The sequence below is a fragment of the Hylobates moloch genome, unplaced genomic scaffold (assembly GCF_009828535.3).
Source record: "Hylobates moloch isolate HMO894 unplaced genomic scaffold, HMol_V3 SCAFFOLD_16, whole genome shotgun sequence".
Classification (NCBI taxonomy): domain Eukaryota; kingdom Metazoa; phylum Chordata; class Mammalia; order Primates; family Hylobatidae; genus Hylobates; species Hylobates moloch.
In genome coordinates, this window is record NW_026652291.1 from 53,783,243 (window position 1) to 53,802,367 (window position 19,125).

At 40.8% G+C, this 19,125-nt stretch overlaps 1 protein-coding gene across 9 annotated transcripts in view; it reads right to left on the bottom strand.

The window, feature by feature from the left end:
- GNG2 (G protein subunit gamma 2) overlaps positions 1-19,125 on the bottom strand; it is a 156,796-nt gene that overhangs the window by 103,350 nt on the left and 34,321 nt on the right. Inside the window, exon 1 of one of the 9 annotated variants that reach the window (XM_058429314.1) lies at positions 11,526-11,614. The exons of 6 other annotated variants lie outside the window; for them this stretch is intronic. The gene's annotated coding sequence lies outside the window, so the exon portion shown is untranslated. Of the gene's footprint in view, positions 1-8,369; positions 8,712-11,525; positions 11,615-19,125 lie in introns of those variants that run through there. 2 more of the 9 variants (XM_058429320.1, XM_032179392.2) reach the window with 2 other exon arrangements.

Below are 19,125 nucleotides of genomic sequence, written 5' to 3' on the forward strand. Positions count from 1 at the left end.
TTATATTTCTGTATTTGTCTGTTTACCCCACGAGTCTGTGAGCTCTTAGAGGACAAGCACTATGTCTAGCCCACTCTGCATCAAAAAATGAGTCACTCAAGAATGTTCATTAAATAAATGAATGATAAAGAAACTGCATTTGTGGTATAAGGAAGACAAAGATGAAACCAGATGTGACCGCTGTCCTCAAAGAGCTTGGAGTGTGGTCAAAAAAAAAAATTATGCAGATTGCTGCTATACACGCTAGAATGAGCTGGATGCTGTGATGAAAGAACAAAAGATTTCAGAGGAGGCATTGTTTTTTACTGGGGAAAAAAGGGAAGAAACCAAGGGAGGCTTCATGAAAGAGGCAGCATTTGAACTGAGCTTTACAGGACAGATGGAATTTGGTTATTCAGAGAACTAAGACTGTGGAGACAAAGTATGGAAGGAACTAACTTATCCCAGGCAGAGAGAAAAGAACTCAAAAAACAAGTCAGCCCAGCTGGAGGTTAGGAGGGCCTGAACTAAGACACCGGCTATAAACATGGAAAAGAGTCCATATCAAGATATTTTCCCAATCACAATTGCAAAAGGCTATGCAACTTCCTGCAACAACTAGGGGTGCTTGGTGAGGAAAATAGTGAAGTTGAATTGTCATAACTGAGGTAATGATAAATGGGGTGTCATTAACAGTTATGAAATCAGGTGAGGAGCTGGTTTTGAGGAATGGGAAAGGTGATGGTGAACACAGTTTTGGACATGTGAGTTTCATTTTCTGTGGGTTGGATGTTCTGGTGAATTTGTAGGCAGCTTCCTGTACTAGCTGAGAGAGGAGGTGAATGATCAGGATGCTTAATCAGATTTGGGACTGACCCACACAGCAACAATGACAAAAATCACAGGACAGAATTTGATTAAGGGAGAGGGAGAAATTAAATGGCCAAAGACTCGTATCTTGAGAACACGCTTATGTGGGGAGCAGGAACTGAAGTTAGTGAAGTTGGAGCCCTCAGAGAGGTAGGAGGAGATTTGTTTCATCTACTTCTTAATTACTTTGTGTGTGTATGGAAAAACTAAGCATGTTTACAGGGAAAGAGGAAAGGACCAAGAAAGAGAAGGAACTAAATATGTAGGAAAGACAGAATTATTGTCACAACATAATCCCTTAGAAAGTAAAAGGGAATGGGATAGAGAGTCCAAGTAGAGGGTTTATTCTTGGCTTGAAGGAAAGATGATGTTAATTTGACTTAGGAAAAAGAGGAGAACGAATTATGTGAATGATGCAGATGTTTCTGTCCCCCTACATACCCATATGCTGGAACCTGATCCCCACTGTAATGGTATTAGGACATGAGGCCACCTTTGGAGGTGATTAGGTCATGAGTATGGAGTCCCATGAATGGGATTAGTGCCCTTATAAGAGAGACCGGAGAGAGCCAGCTGGCCCCTTCTGTCATGTGGGGACACACAGAAAGTGCTGTCCACAGCCTTCGCCAGACATCAAATCTGCCAGTACCTTGATTTTGGACTTTCCAGCCCATAGAAGTGTAAAAAAAAAAAACAGATTTCTGTTGTTTCTGGGTTACCTCATCTTTGGTAATTTGTGACAGCAATTCAAATGATCTAAAATAAAGGAAGATGTGGGGAAATTCTAAGGTGGTAAGAATGAGGTTGAGGAAGTCTGTAATATGTGCCTTCTCAGACAGAAGGTGAGGTCACTTCTAACGAATAAAGGCAGTAGGGGCTTGGTTGAATGGTTTCCATTGAAAATGCACAGGACAGAGTGAAAAGTGAAATAAAAAAGGAAGAAGGAAGGAATTTTGAAAGAACAGCAATGGCCCTGTGGAGATGCAGTGAATCTAGAGTAGAATCAGTCAGCCCAGTTTTCAGCCCCTCTCCTCTACCCCTGAGTGCTGGGTTCCTGGGAAGAGGATCAGGGGAATGCCTGACCCCACACCCAGGCTGGCCAGGGAGCAAGGGAAGGCCAGGGAACACGGAAGAAGTGGTCAAGAGACTGGTTTTTCAAATCCTTTTCATTAACAGCTTGACTGTTTACACATATTTGCCAAGAGATAAAGGGGCTGATCCTGTCTTATCTCGAGCCTCTGTATACAGTGGTACCACTTCTAAGAAACATGTTATCACTAAAGTTTGAGAATTGAGCTCCCTTTTTTCAGTGTTTAATGAAGTCCTCTAGAGATGATCTGAACACTGACTCCCACTAAATACAACTGTTGTCTTTAACATAAGAATTTTCAAGAACCATATATTTACAGATATCTCTAATACTCTTACCTGAAAACTTAAATCTCTATTCCACAGTGGCATCTTTTACACCTGACCAAGTTTGTACACAGAAACTCTATATTTACATAGGGTACTAAATGTAAATAGTCTACACTTTTTTTTTAAACAAAATATTTCAGTCTTACAAACAATTTTAAATGTGACAACATATAAAGACTTTGCCCTAACATGAGGTAAGTGAAATGGAGTTTTAACTGGGAGGTAAGGAATTAATGAACTGTGTAACTCTAAATTCCAGGCCTATTTTATTATCCCTTATGAAGAGGTCGATATAGGCTAGGTCACCCCCAGATCATTTTTAGCTCTACCATTCTAGCATGTCCTAGGCCAGGGACTCAGTCCTTTATAAATTTTTTATTATATTTTTAATTGAAAAATAATAATTGTGTGGGATCTAATTAAACTAAAAAGCTTCTGCCCAGCAAAAGAAACTACCATCAGAGTGAACAGGCAACCTACAAAATGGGAGAAAATTTTCGCAACCTACTCATCTGACAAAGGGCTAATATCCAGAATCTACAATGAACTCAAACAAATTTACAAGAAAAAAACAAACAACCCCATCAACAAGTGGGCGAAGGACATGAACAGACACTTCTCAAAAGAAGACATTTATGCAGCCAAAAAACACATGAAAAAATGCTCATCATCACTGGCCATCAGAGAAATGCAAATCAAAAGCACAATGAGATACCATCTCACACCAGTTAGAATGGCCATCATTAAAAAGTCAGGAAACAACAGGTGCTGGAGAGGATGTGGAGAAACAGGAACACTTTTACACTGTTGGTGGGACTGTAAACTAGTGCAACCATTGTGGAAGTCAGTGTGGTGATTCCTCAGGGATCTAGAACTAGAAATACCATTTGACCCAGCCATCCCATTACTGGGTATATACCCAAAGGACTATAAATCATGCTGCTATAAAGACACATGCACACATGTTTATTGTGGCACTATTCACAATAGCAAAGACTTGGAACCAACCCAAATGTCCAACAACGATAGACTGGATTAAGAAAATGTGGCACATATACACCATGGAATACTATGCAGCCATAAAAAATGATGAGTTCATGTCCTTCGTAGGGACATGAATGAAACTGGAAATCATCATTCTCAGTAAACTATCACAAGGACAAAAAACCAAACACCGCATGTTCTCACTCATAGGTGGGAATTGAACAATGAGAACACATGGACATAGGAAGGGGAACATCACACTCCGGAGACTGTTCTGGGGTGGGGGCAGGGGGGAGGGATAGCATTAGGAGATACACCTAATGCTAAATGACGAGTTAATGGATGCAGCACACCAACATGGCACATGGATACATATGTAACAAACCTGCACATTGTGCACATGTACCCTAAAACTTAAAGTACAATAATAAAAAATAAATAAAGAATTTTGAACACATCAAAAAAAAGAAAAATAATAATTGTGTATATTTATGGGGTACAATGTGATGTTTTGATACATGTATACATTGTGATGATCAAATCAGGCTAATTAACATAGTCATCATCTTGGGGGTGAGGGTGGGAGGGTGGAGACTAAATCTTAACACAGCTCTGCAACTCTCCTCTCCTACCCAGATCTAGTAAAGCCAGGCATCTGGGTTCTCCCAGTAGTTATAAAATGAATAGATGTGCACATTAAATAAAATCAGGGGTCATTATTTGCAAACTTCCCCCCACCCCTGGCCCCCAGCACATGGACAAAGTGCATTACAGAAAGTTAACATTAATTATTCAGGAGCTCTTCAAACCATTTAAGGTCAACGTCTGCCCCCACACCATAAAGCTCAGATACTCTTGCTATTCAATAGGGTCCCTGCTAATTGTTCTGCCCAACTCTCCTCAGCCTCACCATACCCTGCCTCACCAGTTTAAGGATTAGGAATAAAATCTGTCACGGAAAAGGAAACAGAGGATTCATTATTTTTAAAAGTGAAATTTTGGTTAGAATCACACTTCGTTTGTAGAAACTTGATGCCTCAGAAACCCGTTGTATTGTTTAACTACTGTAACCCCTCCCCACAAGTTAATGCTTCCCATTATTAAGGATTTGAGAGCAATTTAGTACTTTAGTTTCTCCCCTCCCTTTCTGACCACGCTACCTGTTGAGCATTTTTCTCCAATGAGAGGGGACCAGAAAAGCACTGAAGAAACAGCTCTCTAGTGCCTCCATAGTGGTAGCCCGGTCTGAGATTTGACCAGCAGAATCACTGGTGTGACTGTCTACAACAAAGGTTTGAATTTCACTATCAGGTTCTGGACATCACCAACTAGCAGAAGCTATGCATATTTTCTTACTCTCTCCTTTTGATTTCAAATGTTGCTTTTGAGAGACGTTATTTTATTTGGGCAGGGATAATACTGTTGTATAAAGGAGGTTAAATACAAAGATTATGATTATGATCTAATGACACATTATGTTAAAAGATCCCGCCATTTGCAAATGTCTCCTTGAAAATCTGATTAAAAATTGGCAAAGATTCTCAACACAGTATTTCTGGGGAAAAACATCAGCAAGGAATATGAATAGACATTTTTCTAAGAAGATACACAAATGGCCAATGAACACAATAAAAGATGCTCAACATCACTAATGATTAGGAAAATGCGAATCAAAACCATAAAGAGATACCACTTCATACCTCTTAAAATGGCTGTTATCACAAACATAAATAAAAAACAACATAAATATTGATGAGAATGTGGGGAAGTTGGAATCCTTCTTCATTGCTGGTGGGAATGTAAAATAGTGCAGCTGCTATGGAAAACAGTATGGCAATTCTTCAAAAATTAAATATTTAATTACTATGTTCCATCATTTTCACTTCTGGGTTCCCAAAAGAAGTAAGAGCAGGGACTCTAACAGATATTTGTACACCTGTGTTCATAGCAGTATTATTTACAGTAGCCAAAACACGGCCCAAGTGTCCATCAAAAGAGAATAAACAAAGTATAGTCTATACATTCAGTGGAATATTATTCAGCTTAAAGAGGAGGAAAATTCTAGCACATGCTACAACATGGATGAATCTTAAAGACAGTATGCTAAGTGTATTAAGCCAGTCACAAAAGGACAAATATTCTATGACTCCACTTATATGGGATACTTGGTCAAATTCATAGAGACAGAAGTAAAATGGGGGTTTCCAGGAGCTGAGAGAAGGAGGGAAAGAGGAGATATTGATTAATGGGTATAGAATTTCAGTTTTGCAAGATAAAGACAGTTCTATGGATGGACGATGGTGATGACAGTACATCAATATACTCGCTACCACAGAACTGCATACTTAAAAAAATAGTTAAAATGGGAAATGTTATGTTATGTATATTTTATCACTGTAAAAAAAGTCTCCCTAAACCTGTGAGGCAGTGGTAAAGGCCAAGAATATGCTAACTTTTCCTTATGCCACCAAGGAAGAAAAAAATAACATTTGAGTACCTTCTATGTAGAAAGCACTCACTTATCCACACACAAAAGCAAAAACAAAGCAAAACAAAAACTTTGATTATGTATTACTAGCTCTTCTTTACAATGAGGAAACTGAGGTTCCTAAGTTAATGTACCAAGTTAAGTAGTAAGAACCAGTGATAGGTTTCAAAGGCAGATCTGCCTGGCTCCAAAGCCTGTGTTCTTTTCACTCCACAGTGTTTTCTCCTACCCACAGAAGTCTTTTATGAACAGGCTTTCTACTTTGACTACACAGCTTTTAGACTTAAAAGTTGGGCCTGCTTTCTGAAGCAGGCTAAACAAAGTCAGTCAACCAAACACATTCACTACATGCCCACCATATGAGGCCCAAGGCTGGCAATGAAATAATGGAGTCATGTTTCCATTCAGCCATTGGCCATATGGCAGGAAAAAAAAAAAAGCACAATTGAAATTTCTGTGTTGGTCTACTCCTCAAAAGCCAGTGAATACCCCAGGAAAAATCATTATGTCTTTCAATATTCCATATGGCCAGAATAAGTGGAAATAGTTTCATTTTACAATGTAGAAGCATATTCATCTTTTTCCTAAACATTCTACCATCATAGTTACTGATCTGCTGTTACTCACTAATGTTCTGCTTCAAGCTGGAATTTAACCATTAAGAAATGTTTTGTGCTGTGCAGAAAATAGGCACCTCTTAGTTGTCTTCAGAAAGATAGCAAGGCCCTCTTGACTCTACTATGCCCGTCGGGCAAGGTTTCATTTTCTTACTCATGTGTAAAACACACACAGAAGAGTAATGCAGATTGTCTGTGCCTCCCCAAACAAAGCAGGGTGTTGGCATTATCTAGTGAATACAGCCTGCAGAGGAGTAAGTACCAAAGGGTAAGCCTGTCCTCATCTATGCAGCTCAGGTTGCCAACTTTTTACTTCATTTCATGATGCACAGCTTGATTCTAGAACTCCACTGGGTCATTCTGGATCGAAGATCTACCCTAGGTCTCTTCTCTAAGAAGATGATCTTTACATATTTCCCTTTAGGATGCAAATAGGAAGCGGAACTGCAAAATCCATGTCACGACTTGTTTTGCCCACAAGTTTGATTAAATTCAGTGAATCCTTCAAGGAGTTCCATGGTTTCAATACTAGCAGTACTTTGTCTCTTAGGCATGGTTCAGGTTTACTTTAATGAGCAAAAAGCCTCCGAGAAATAGACATTTTTTTCTTTAGTAGCTATAAAAGCTTCCCATCTCTCAAAATGTGCTGCTACTCCACAGATTTTGAGAAGCCATATCGATTTCATAAAGATAGCATTAAAAACAGCCCTACAGCTCTTCACAAGTGAGAATGATGATAAAGGAGGAGGCATATACATACATACACTCTCAACTAGCATATTTGGTATTTAAGAACCTATGTTTCAAGAATTTGTGTCAAAATATTGACTTTTTAAAATTTTTACTCCACTATAAGCAGTTTTTTCTCTTTCTTTTGAAAAATTATCTCCTTTCATTATAGAAACTCTAGAAAAAAAAACCCTTTTATCAATGACTACTTACTGTTTAACTGTACTTTCTGCTGAAGATTAAAAAAAGCTTAATTCTTTAAATCATGCTACACGAGGGTATTAAACTCTTCTATATATCCTGTGAGAGGAATCTCACAATCTCAGTTCTCATCCGCTATACCTATTTAGTGTACTTTTACATATCATTCATAAATATGAACAAGTCATAGACCCAGGCTCTCATTAAAAACATCCTTTGCTCAAGAAAATCAAAGAATAAAAATCATGTTCTGGTTTCACCACTTCAGTCTATCTACCATATATTCGCATAAGGAAACAACCCAGCTGCACTTTTTTATTTTGTCCCTCACCAAGGCTAATATGCACCTTGACCTAGAGGTGAATAAAATTCATATAAACATAAAATCCATGCATATGCTAGTATCTGATTCTGGACAAGTTACTGGCCTTAAACCCGCCACGCTCCTTTGAACAAGGATGCAACTTTTAGGATAAGACCTACTGGCAAATGATAGCTATGTCTGAGGTTATCCTGAACGCAGCTGCACAAGCTGAGGGAGGAAGACACTGTTTTTTAATGGTAAATACTGCCCCTCACATACGCAATTCAAGCCTTTGTTGGCAAAATCTAAGTACAAAAGAATTTAACTCCTCAAAAAGCCAAATCACAGCCATTATTTTTGCAAATCAGAAGACAGCCCAGTGCAATGTGTAAGAAAGGGAATGCAATTAATATTTTACACCACTCACTCCCCTAAAACAAGGGGACTGCCAGGCTCCGATGACCAGACCGCAGCTTCACAGCCCCAGATGAATTTCGACTCAGCCCTGGTTTTCCTCCGAGAGAACTATACAAACAGCTTCTTGTATTTAGCATGTTGCCCTGTCTAGTCATCAAATCTAAGCACTGATGATGAGGTTTTTTTAATCAAATGTGTCATGAATGTGGTCATTCTCGAAGACCCTTCCAAAAGAATCTAATCATTTCCCCTAGTCCTGAAGCGATGTCTCTATCATCCCTTAGAAATCGGACCGTAAAACCACAGGCGATGGTCGTTTTTCTCAATTAAAAACGAGCAACATGGAAAACGTTTCCATTACCTTAGCTCCCGAGGCTTGGTCAGAGGAGCGTGGTTTTCCCCTCTCTCCGGAGCTGATCTGTGCAGGCGAGCTCCGGCGCAGCCCAGCCCAGCCCAGCCCAGCAGTAGTAGGAGTTGCCCACGGAGCGCGGCGGCAGCGTTGTGAGTATGTGTAGCGGCGGCTGCAGCCCAGGGACTAGTCCCCACCCAGCTTTGTCTTCAATCAACGTTCTTTCTACAGGAAGCGGCGCATCTCCCACTTCCTCCCCTTCTTGGTAGCTGTTAGCTGCTTGCTTCTTTTCCCTCTCATTTCCATTTCAGGGCTTACTCTGGTGGTTTTGTCTGCTCCTGGGCTGCTGACAGTGATCTGACTTTCATCCCCCTTCTCCCTTTGTTCAAGTCCCTCTGGTGCTGTCTGTTCCTTCCTTCCCCTTTTCTCATCCCCCCACGGTCACCTCCACACACACTGCTCAGTCGGCCCCCTTCCTGGCACATTGCCTGCTTTTTAAGCCTGAACTTGGCTTGTAGCTATTGTTGTTCTTGCTGTTGTTGTTTCTACTGCTGCTGCTGGTTTTTTTTTGGGTCAACATCCCCTGGCCAGGTTCTGGCCCCTGAGATCCCACACCAGCCTCCACTGTTCCTCCTGATTTACTGTGGTCCCCATCAAGCCAGCTAGCTGGGAGCTTGCAGCTTGCAGCTTCTCACTGCAGCATTTTTCTCTGTGGCCAACATTTCAGATGCTTCATTTCTCCAAGGTCCCACTACCACTGAGATCTTACTTAACCCACATGCTCAGAAAAGAATGGCCCTGATAAGTATTCTTATGGGGCACGGGAATTAAACCAAGTTTGGCGATGCTACCTATAGGCCTAATAGTGAGGACTATTCCCAAAAGATTCTCATAGATGGGAAGGAATGAGGTGGTGCTGAACGCTGCACATTCCCAACAGAGAAACTGAATAACCCTCTCTCCATTCCACACACACTAGTAGGGCTGAAAGGTCCCTCATGATCCTCCAGTCCCTTCCCTTCATTTTAGGAGGTAATATCGTAGAACCCACAAGGGTAGAGCCTGCAAGCTGTCTGCCAGAATTTCAATCCAAGTTGCCATTAATGACTGTATGAACTTGGGCAAATTATTTAACATCATGTGCCTCAGTTTCCTCATCTGCAAAATGTAGTTGATGATAGTCATGCTCTACAGTGGAAATATGAGGATTAAATGAGATGGTATACAAAGTGCTAATAATAGTTCTAGGGACATAGGAAGTATTCGGCACATATTAACTCTTATTATTTTTAGAGGATGTTGGGCCTCACATTCAGCAAGTGATTTCAGCAGTCAGCAGCCAAACCCTCACCAGTACTTGGTTTTCTGATTCCACACTATTAGTATGTTCACAATTGAGCCCAGATGCTTTAATAACAATTTATTCAATGTGTGAGTCATTCTCCCCCCAGTACTAACACAAGGTACTTTGGGGAAGCTACAGATTAAATATGAGATGGGGGAAGGGGAATCCTGTTCTAGTGTCCAGGCAACACTATGGAGTTAAAAACAAAAACAACTACAAAAAAAAACACCTTTTCTCAGGAATCAGTGCCTGGAAAGCTAATCTTGCCAGGCAACAGTTAATTCCCCAACTCCTCCTTTTTAATCCAGTTTTGCCTTAATCCTCCAGCAAGTAAACTAACAGGAAATGTTAGAAATCTAGGACTGATGGAGAATAACTCACCAGGTGAGCCTTCCAAACACACTGTGAGGACCACAGCACATTAACCTAGAAGGTACAGAATTTAATTTCTATGAAATGTTCTAAGACAATCCCAAAACACCCTTTGTTTTGATTTGAACGGAGTTTGTTTTTTCAAGGAAATCTTTCATCAAAAAGGACCCTGATGTCAACTCACTCACACCTGAAAATTACAAAATGGATTGATTTAAGATTGAAAATGAGCAACTAGCTTCGATCCACCGGCAAATAGAAATGCAGTAGTGAGAGGATTGGGCATGAATCCACCACCATGTGAGTTATCTCCAAACCAGGAACCCTGGTGCCAAAGGTTACCAGGAGCTTTTAAATGTAAATTTAAATATGCATGATGCCAAGTCTAAGAAAAATGAGAAGCTTGTTATTAATGGTTGGAAACAAGACTATGGTTAATTTTAGACCAGTAGGTTCTGGCATAAACTCTAGATTCAAGTACAGTAATTTTTTGTGTCTTTTTGTTTCTAACTCTCTCTCTCTCTCTCAACCATCGGAGAGTGGTTGGTATTTATATTTAAGCCTATACAGGAAAACCTCTTTCAAACAATAAAATCTCTAGGAATTTTGCCTGCTGCCTTCTAATCAGTTCTTCCATCTCTGGCCCTTATAAAACTCACAGTAGGTTAATCGCCAGTGTTAGGAGGTGCCAACAAAACTCTATACAAGGCTAAAAACTAGATTTTAAGATCTCTCTCTCATTAATACCTCATTGCTTTTCAACTGGTCCTAATAGCCTCTTTTTCAGGAGAGAAAAGTAAAGTCTGGGGGTGTAGCTTGGCCAGGATAGATTAATCCAGTTTAGAGCTCTTAACACAAGTTTGCATACCAAGTTTGCGAAGTCTTGATTTCTTAGGAAAATGACATCTCACCATTCATAGTTTATGCATCAATTGCTAACCATGAGCCTATCCCAGTACATTTTATCACTGGGTAAAACAAAGTCTGTAAAATACTCTAACATTCATGCATGGCCGTATTTGTGGGCATTAATACCTTGTATTTCTTACATCTACTGGTAGCGGAGGTCAGGTAATGAAGAGGACATAATTTTGGCCTGATGTCTCTCCTATGTTACTGAGCTTTCTAGCTGGATGTTCCTTGGAGTCATGTTAATAATCCCCAAATTATGTACTATACCTTCATCCAAAGCCTGTTACTCTTTCTATATTCTCCATTTCATTTAATGAGGAATACAAAACAGTTGCCCACATCAGGAATATAATAATAATCCCAAAACCTTTTATCTTTGTTATCCCAATCTGATTTAAAGTTCCTCATCCTTTCATTCTCACCAACAAACTATCTCCTTGCCCGAACCCCTCCTCTCTCTTCCTCTTGCCACTGTCTTATTTTACAAATGCTTTGGTTTTTTCTGTGCAAGTACAATACTTTCTACTTTGTCCTCCTACCTCCAGTCTCTCTTCGAAGCCATCCCCACCAGAAGTACATTGCTGAGATGGAGAGTTGATCAAGTCACTTTCCTACTATAATTTTTCCGTATCTCCCCTCCGGGTTGCTTCCAGGATATATGCCTTAATTCCCCTGCATGGCATACAAAGCCTTCTGTGATGTCACCTGTCCACATTCTCACCTTAGTGCCTGTCGCAGCCTTATATCCTACAACCTTCACAGCAGGTTCCTAATGGGGCTGTGCCGTTTTCTCTCTGCATCTTGGCACATGCTATTTCTGTTGCCAGAAATGCCCTATCCCTTCCTCTATTTTGCCTGCTAGTAAACCCCTACTTATCCTTTAGGACTCAGCTTTTCTCAGAAGCCTTTCCTGACCATGGAAACTAAGCAGGTGCTTCCTTTTCTGTGAGCACAACTGGTGCCTTGCCTCTACTTCCATTTCAGAACTAAGGATGTTATTTTCAGGTTTTGTTAGATGTGCATCTCACCCATTAGCATTTGGGTCCCTTAAGGTTAGGTCCACATTTGCTTGTCACACAGCAGGTAGTCAACAGATGTTTGTATAATGAAAAGGCAACATTGGCAGAAATTCCATTCCTTTGAGTGATGGGAGGAAAAGGAAGTCTCAAAAATGAGAAGTTGGTCATGGGGTAAGAAACAATAATCCCTCCATCTATATATAAATATATATATATATATATTTTGCAAATTTTCTATGGAAATCCATGGCACATGCACACCAAATTCTGAATATTTGTTATATGGGCAAGCCTAACAAATTCTGGGACAACTCCTAGTTCCATTTCTGCATTGAACTTCTTATAAAGAAGCATAGTCTGGCAACAAAAAAGTAATTAGAAAATAAATATTAAGGCTGGGCTCAGTGGCTTACGCCTGTAATCCCAGCACTTTGCGAGGCTGAGGCAGGCAGATCACTAGGTCAGGAGTTCAAGACCAGCCTGGCCAACACAGTGAAACCCCATGTCTACTAAAAATACAAAAATAAGCCAGGTGCAGTGGTGCACGCCTGTATTCCCAGCTACTCAGGAGGCTAAGGCAGGAGAATCACTTGAACCCAGGAGGCAGAGGTTGCAGTGAGCCAAGATTTTGCCATTGCACTCTATCTGGGCAACAGAGCAAGACTCCGTCTCGAACAACAACAACAAAAAAGAAAAGAAATATTAAAAAGAAAGCTATTCTTTATTTGTATCTCTGTAGGAACTTTAAAGAGACTGATGAATAAGCTAGAAACACTTCTCACATCCCCCTATGCACTCTCAAATCTTTGCCACCTCCCAACTGTCCCAGAGCATCTCATATGCCAAATCCCCAAACTCTCTAATCTCTCTGCAATGCTGTACACCTCCTTCTCTCTCCTCCCCCGCCATGCCCAGCGAGTTCTTTATTTTTTCATTTTTCATTTTTTTGAGACTGTCTTGCTCTGTCACCCGGTGTGTAGTGCAGTGGCACAATCTCAGCTCACTGCAACCTCCACCTCCCAGGTTCAAGCGATTCTCCTGCCTCAGCTTCCCAAGTAGCTGGGATTACAGACGTGCACCAACTGACCATGCCCAGCTAATTTTTGTATTTTTTGTACAGATAGCATTTTGCTATGTTGCCCAGGCTGGTCTTGAACTTCTGACCTCAGGTGATCCACCTGCCTCAGCCTCCTAAAGTTCTGGGATTACAGGCATGAGCCACTGCACCCGGCCTAGTTCTTTATTTTTTGATTGACTTGCCTTCTCTGGCTGAGCCCTCCCTACTTTTTCTTCCCTGTCTCAGCTTTGGTAGGTAGGTCTGTTGGTCAGTCAGTCTCTCTCTCTGCTTCCTATCAGAAAGGAGCCATAAACTGTGCCAGCAAAGCCAGCCCTTGAGTGCATGTGTGGGCTGGAGGGAAGAAGGAAGAGTAAAATGGGAACAAAAAGGTAAATCCATGTAGTCATAAATCTTGTCTACTCTTATACATTGATGGTACATTTAATGGCTTGCTTAATTGTTCAGCTGAATAGTAATGAAGAATAAATAAATTACTGAGCTGTTATTTTATCACAGAAAAGCTAGAATTCCAGGCATTTCTTGGATCAGCTAAAGGGAATAGAAGCCTCTTTAAAGAGTTCTTCAAAAAGATATAATCATGATCTGATCTGTGTGTCACAGGATCATTCTCTCTCCCCAGACATCTGAGCCTAAGCCCAGCTGTTAGGAGCCAAGAAGACTGAATCATATTTGGCTTGAAGAGAGTCAGGGAGTGGGTGGGCAGAACTAATCTTTCTGGAGAGAGAATGGCTGGCCTTCACTAATGAAAAATGCCAGTCTCTGTCTCACGGCCCAGCACGAAAGCTAGTGGGACAAGGGACATGAAGAGTGATAGCCAACTCTTTCATCAGAGAGAAATGTATTGGAACCATGAGTTCTCTCCTTTTGCTCTGGGCACAGCTAGTAGTGCAAAGCCCCCCAGATCCTTCTCTGATATTGCCTGAAATGTCACACATGTATGTATACATGTGTGTGTTGCATATATACACACACTCCTGGGGAGGCTATCGGTGATGAATGAGTTAAAGATTTTCCTAACCCCTCACGAGAAAACAAACACAAATGTTGATGAGGAAAGGAAGGGGATGGGTAAGGAGGCCAAGAGTAGATGGAAATTGAAGAAGAGGGCTGGAGGAGGGCTAACCATGAAGCCTGAGGTCTTACTGAAGAGGACAGTAGCACAGAGGGACACAGGCAGGGAGAAGGCAAAAGACGGGAGGGAGGCAGAACCAGAGCTGGAAGTAGGTAAGAAAGAGCCACAGCCGGCCGGGCGCGGTGGCTCACTCCTGTAATCCCAGCACCTTGGGAGGCCAAGGTAGGAGGATCACTTGAGGTCAGGGGTTTGAGAGCAGCCTGGCCAACATGGCAAAACCCCATCTCTACTAAAAATACACAAATTAGCCAGGTGTGGTGGCGGGTACCTGTAATCCCAGCTACTCGGGGGGCTGAGGCAGGAAAATTGCTTGCAACCCTGGAGGAGGAGGTTGCAGTGAGCCAAGATAGCACCACTGCACTCCAGCCTGGGCAACAAAGCAAGACTCCACCTAAAAAATAAAAATAAAAACAAATAAAAAATTTAAAAAAGAGCCATGGAGGCCTTGCTGTGGATACAAGCAGTTGTGCCCAGAGAGAGTTTGACCAGGCTACTAGGAACAAGGGCTCCACACTCCCCAAACCAGGGCTGCCTTGTATGTTTCTGAAGTTCTGATCTTCCCATAAGCAGAAACTGTTCCAAACCCTTCCTCCACCAGCAGAAGTTGGAGCTGGGCTATTGACTGGGGTCAGGTGAAAGAATTTAAACCAAATGTGTTACTACCATAAAAACAGAAACAGTGATTCTGCGAAGTAAAACTTGTTGCTTCCAAAAAGTCCCTGAAGATCAATATAGACATTCAGGGACAGGCCAGGCATGGTGGCTCACATCTGTAATCCCAGCACTTTGGGAGGCCAAGGCAGGCAGATCACCTGAGGTCAGGAGTTTGAGACCAGCCTGGCCAACACGGTGAAACCACATCTCTACTAAAAATACAAAAATTAGCCTGGTGGTGCACGCCTACTTGGGAGGCTGGGGCAGGGGAATCACTTGAACCTGGGAGGCAGAGGATGCAGTGAGCCAAGATAGTGCCACTGCACTCCAACCTGGGCTACAGAGCGAGACTGTGTCCCAGAAAAAAAAAAAAAGAAAGAAAAAAGAAATTCAGGGACAACAGGAAACAGGCAACAAGAACAAGAAGAGGGAGTCAGCAGCGAAGTGTGACAGAGGTTAGAGAACACTGTGCACCCACAAAGCCTTGGAAAAATAGTCCTTTGAAAGGAATGTCAGAATTACAGGATACAAATCTGCAAGATTAATATCACGCACGTAAATCATTTTGAAGTATCTTGAAAGAAAAGCTATACAATAATGACTCCAATAATTTATAGGCAAGGCAGAAAGGCAAGACTTAGTTTTTCTGTGCCAAAAATGTAGACCAGACAGCGTGATCTATTTTGTCAGTAAATAGGTTGGCAAAAGAGGATAGGAAATTAAAGGAGCTGTTTGAAGGCATTTTTCTTTATGTCTTTGTTGATTTCCCTACTGGAAGGGGTTTTCATAAATTTACCTGTGACCTTCCTTGGCTACTCCAGCTCTATTCTGTACCTAGGTTTTCAGGTTCTCATTTTGAATTTTCTGTGACAGAATTTCATGAACAGAACCATAGCAGTGGAGGGAACTATGGCTTGTGAATGTGTCCCTTCCATCAGAGTCCACTAGAGTGTGATAACTAGACATGCCACTCCCTGAGGGCAACGGCTATGTCTCACATCTCTGCATCTTCAGCACCCACCTCGCACAGCACTTGGTACATTGCGTGCACTCAGTATTTGTTAACTTGAACTGAATATAAACAATTAGGTCCTATGGAAGAAAGTTATGACCACTACTGACCATTTTGAAAATACCAGAAAATTTTATAAAATCAGCTAAAAATCTAAGAGAATGAGTGAACAACTACTAAGCCTGCTTAAAATATTACCAAAAATGTCCCCAGAAATCAAAAAATGAGAAGAGGATATAGCAAGGGGGGAAATGTGATAGTGATTTTGAAAAAGGAAAGACCCCGAAGTTACCGACCAAGTAATAACATTAAACCAGCAGGAAAAAAAAAATCTATTCTTTACTTAGTTGATAATGAAGTCCCACTATATGTAGAAAGCTCTTATGAAGGAAAGCGTTGTCAATTGATTGCTCTTGTGGCAAATCTGTGAACTCTGAAGGTGCATTTGCAGTAATGCAAGACACTTCTCGTGAAATGTTGCTAAAATGATTTCCGTTACTTTAGTAAGAAGCTGTTCAACATTCTTTAAGTATTACTTGTATGATTACACAAGGAAATTTCAACAGAGAAGCATTATGTAGTATAGAGTAAAATTGGAAGTCTCAAATTATTGACCTGGCAAAAATAATCTATAATTAAGATTCCCTAGCAAATTACTATTTTTGTGCAGTTTTATAAAGGAAAATGACTAAGCTAGGGACCCCTCCCCTGCCCCGACAAATTACCACTTCTTTATCCTGGTTATAGCTCTTATTACATTGTATTATCATTGCATGTTTACCTCTATCTTCAACCATATGTGAAATCCTAGAATTCACAGGTAATGTCTTGCTCAGTCTTGTATCTCTAGTGCCCTGCACAGTGCTCAGTGCATAGGACACAGTAGGTGTGCAATAAATCTTATTTGCATATATGAATAAAGGCAAAAGCACAACAAGTGAGGTCCAGAGATTCATTTTAGGAGGAGGAAGATAAGTCAAGTTTCTGTAGGGCTCTTTTTAATTTTTAAAATATTATCAACGTCCTATAGTATCTGTTAGTATGGCAAGTTTGTTCATTATACATGAATGTTTATGATTTTATTTTCCAATGAAAAGAGTGAGTTACATGCTCAAGATCAGTTATGGTCATTGATTCCTTCCTAGTTCAGAATACTGAAATTTACGCAGACCACTGCCAAGTCATTTATTTACTATTAAAATATTTACGTACATCCCTCACTGCTAAATTTTTACATCTAGAAAGTAGATTTGCATAAACTGAAAATTAACAGCATAATATGACTTAAGTAAATCCTGCCAAAATTCTAGCAACACACTTGGTGCAGAGCTGATGTAAAAGTGGAAAAATGACATTACCTGCACCCTTATTTAAGGATTACGTATATCAATGGTTTTATATCTGAAGGACGTGACAGCAATAACCACATATATTATAGGCAAGAGAGAAAAAAGTTGTTCATGCCCCACAGCTGAAAAGCCACCACTAGAGAAAAGATAAGATTTTAAGGAAGAAATTAAAGTGTTCGGAATGGACATATTTGCTTAATCTATTTATTAGTGGGGCAGACTCCCATTTCATTGTGGAATAACAGTCTAAGGAAACTCTTCAAAGACTCACCATCCATGACAATCATCAGATGGGAAAATAAAAACATCTTTCTACCCTTAAGTCTGTAGGAAAAGAACAATCGTGTTCTTGATCAGGCAGCGTCTTGATGGTGCCTGATACACAGTAAGCACTCACTAAATCTTTGTCAAATGAGTAAATGAACTCCACAAGAACAATGGAAACTCACTGTTCCCATTTATGATATAAGTAAATGATGAGGTTAGTATGTACTCTTAGTATAAGAGTCAAAACTGCTGCTCCAGTACCACTGGGTCAAAAGCTGATGGTGATACGAAGGGCATCTTATGATCAAAGCATTTACAATGAAGACTGCTGTGTAGATTTTGTGTAGAATGATGAGTATGCATATGGGGAGCCAAGTTGTATCTTTTGACAACCAGATTATCTCCCCGCTCCAAGGGAACGTGCTTTATAACCTAAGGGGCTGGTTTCTCCCACTTGGTATCTGGAAATGTGTTAATTTATCATCAGTTTCTAGGGCTGATGGAGGACAAAAATCATCCTTCCACCCTCTCTAGATTTGGGTGCAAATGTTCCTGAGGCTGCCTTCTTCTTCTTCTTATAATCAATTGACTGGGATAACGTTGTGTACATAAGCTCCACGGTGGGTTGGCATTGCATATGCAGGTGATATACTTCGGATATTTGTCCCCACCCAGATCTCATGTTGAACTGTAATTCCCAGTGTTGGAGGTGGGGCCTAGTGGGAGGTGTTTGGATCATGGGGGTGGATCCCTCATGAATGGCTTGGGACATTCCCTTGGTGATAAGTGAGCTCTCACTCTGAGTTCACAGGAGATCTGATCACTTAAAAGTGGGTGGCACCCCCCTCCCACTCTCTCTCTCTTGCTCCTGCTTTTGCCATGTGATGTGCCTGAACCCTCTTCGCCTTCTACCATGATTGTAAGCTTCCTCAGGCCTCCCTAGAAGCTGAGCAGATGTCAGCACCATGCTTCCTGTTCAGCCTGCAGAATGGAGAGCCAATTAAACCTCTCTTCTTTATAAATTATCCAGTCTCAGATATTTCTTTATAGCAATGCAAGAACAGCCTAATACAATGGATTCTACATGTTCTCTAGTGCCCAGAAGAAATGTTTTTCTGCTTGTAATCTGTTCTTTTCCTCCGACCATCAGTAACCATAGGTCAGCAATCTTTTTAGCCTCATATGTGCCACAGAAGACAAGAAATTTTCACTGGTACACTTGGTAGATTGCAGGAATAAACATAAGAAAGAGAATAAGGAAGAAGATTAGGAGGGAGGGGTTTATTTTTTTCATGAGAGCTATTTTTTAAATAAGATTGCCGCAAAGAGAACTCAAATGGGAGCCACATAAACAGGCAATTTTAACAGCCACATAAGAGGCAACTTACTTTAAGAGGAAGAAATACGAAAACTTGCTTCTAAAATTAAGGGGGGGGGGGGAGTGCAAAAAACAAAAATAAAATCTCCAAGGAACAGCCAAATGAAAACAACAGAAGCCGAAGAAAGAGAAAGGACCAAGAGGTAACTATGCTGCTTCCAAAACTCCCAAAGTTTTAATTCCGTGATCAGTATTAGTCTTTTTAGGGATGGAGTTGGGTTGGGAGGAACAACTTTTTGGTTTAAAAAGG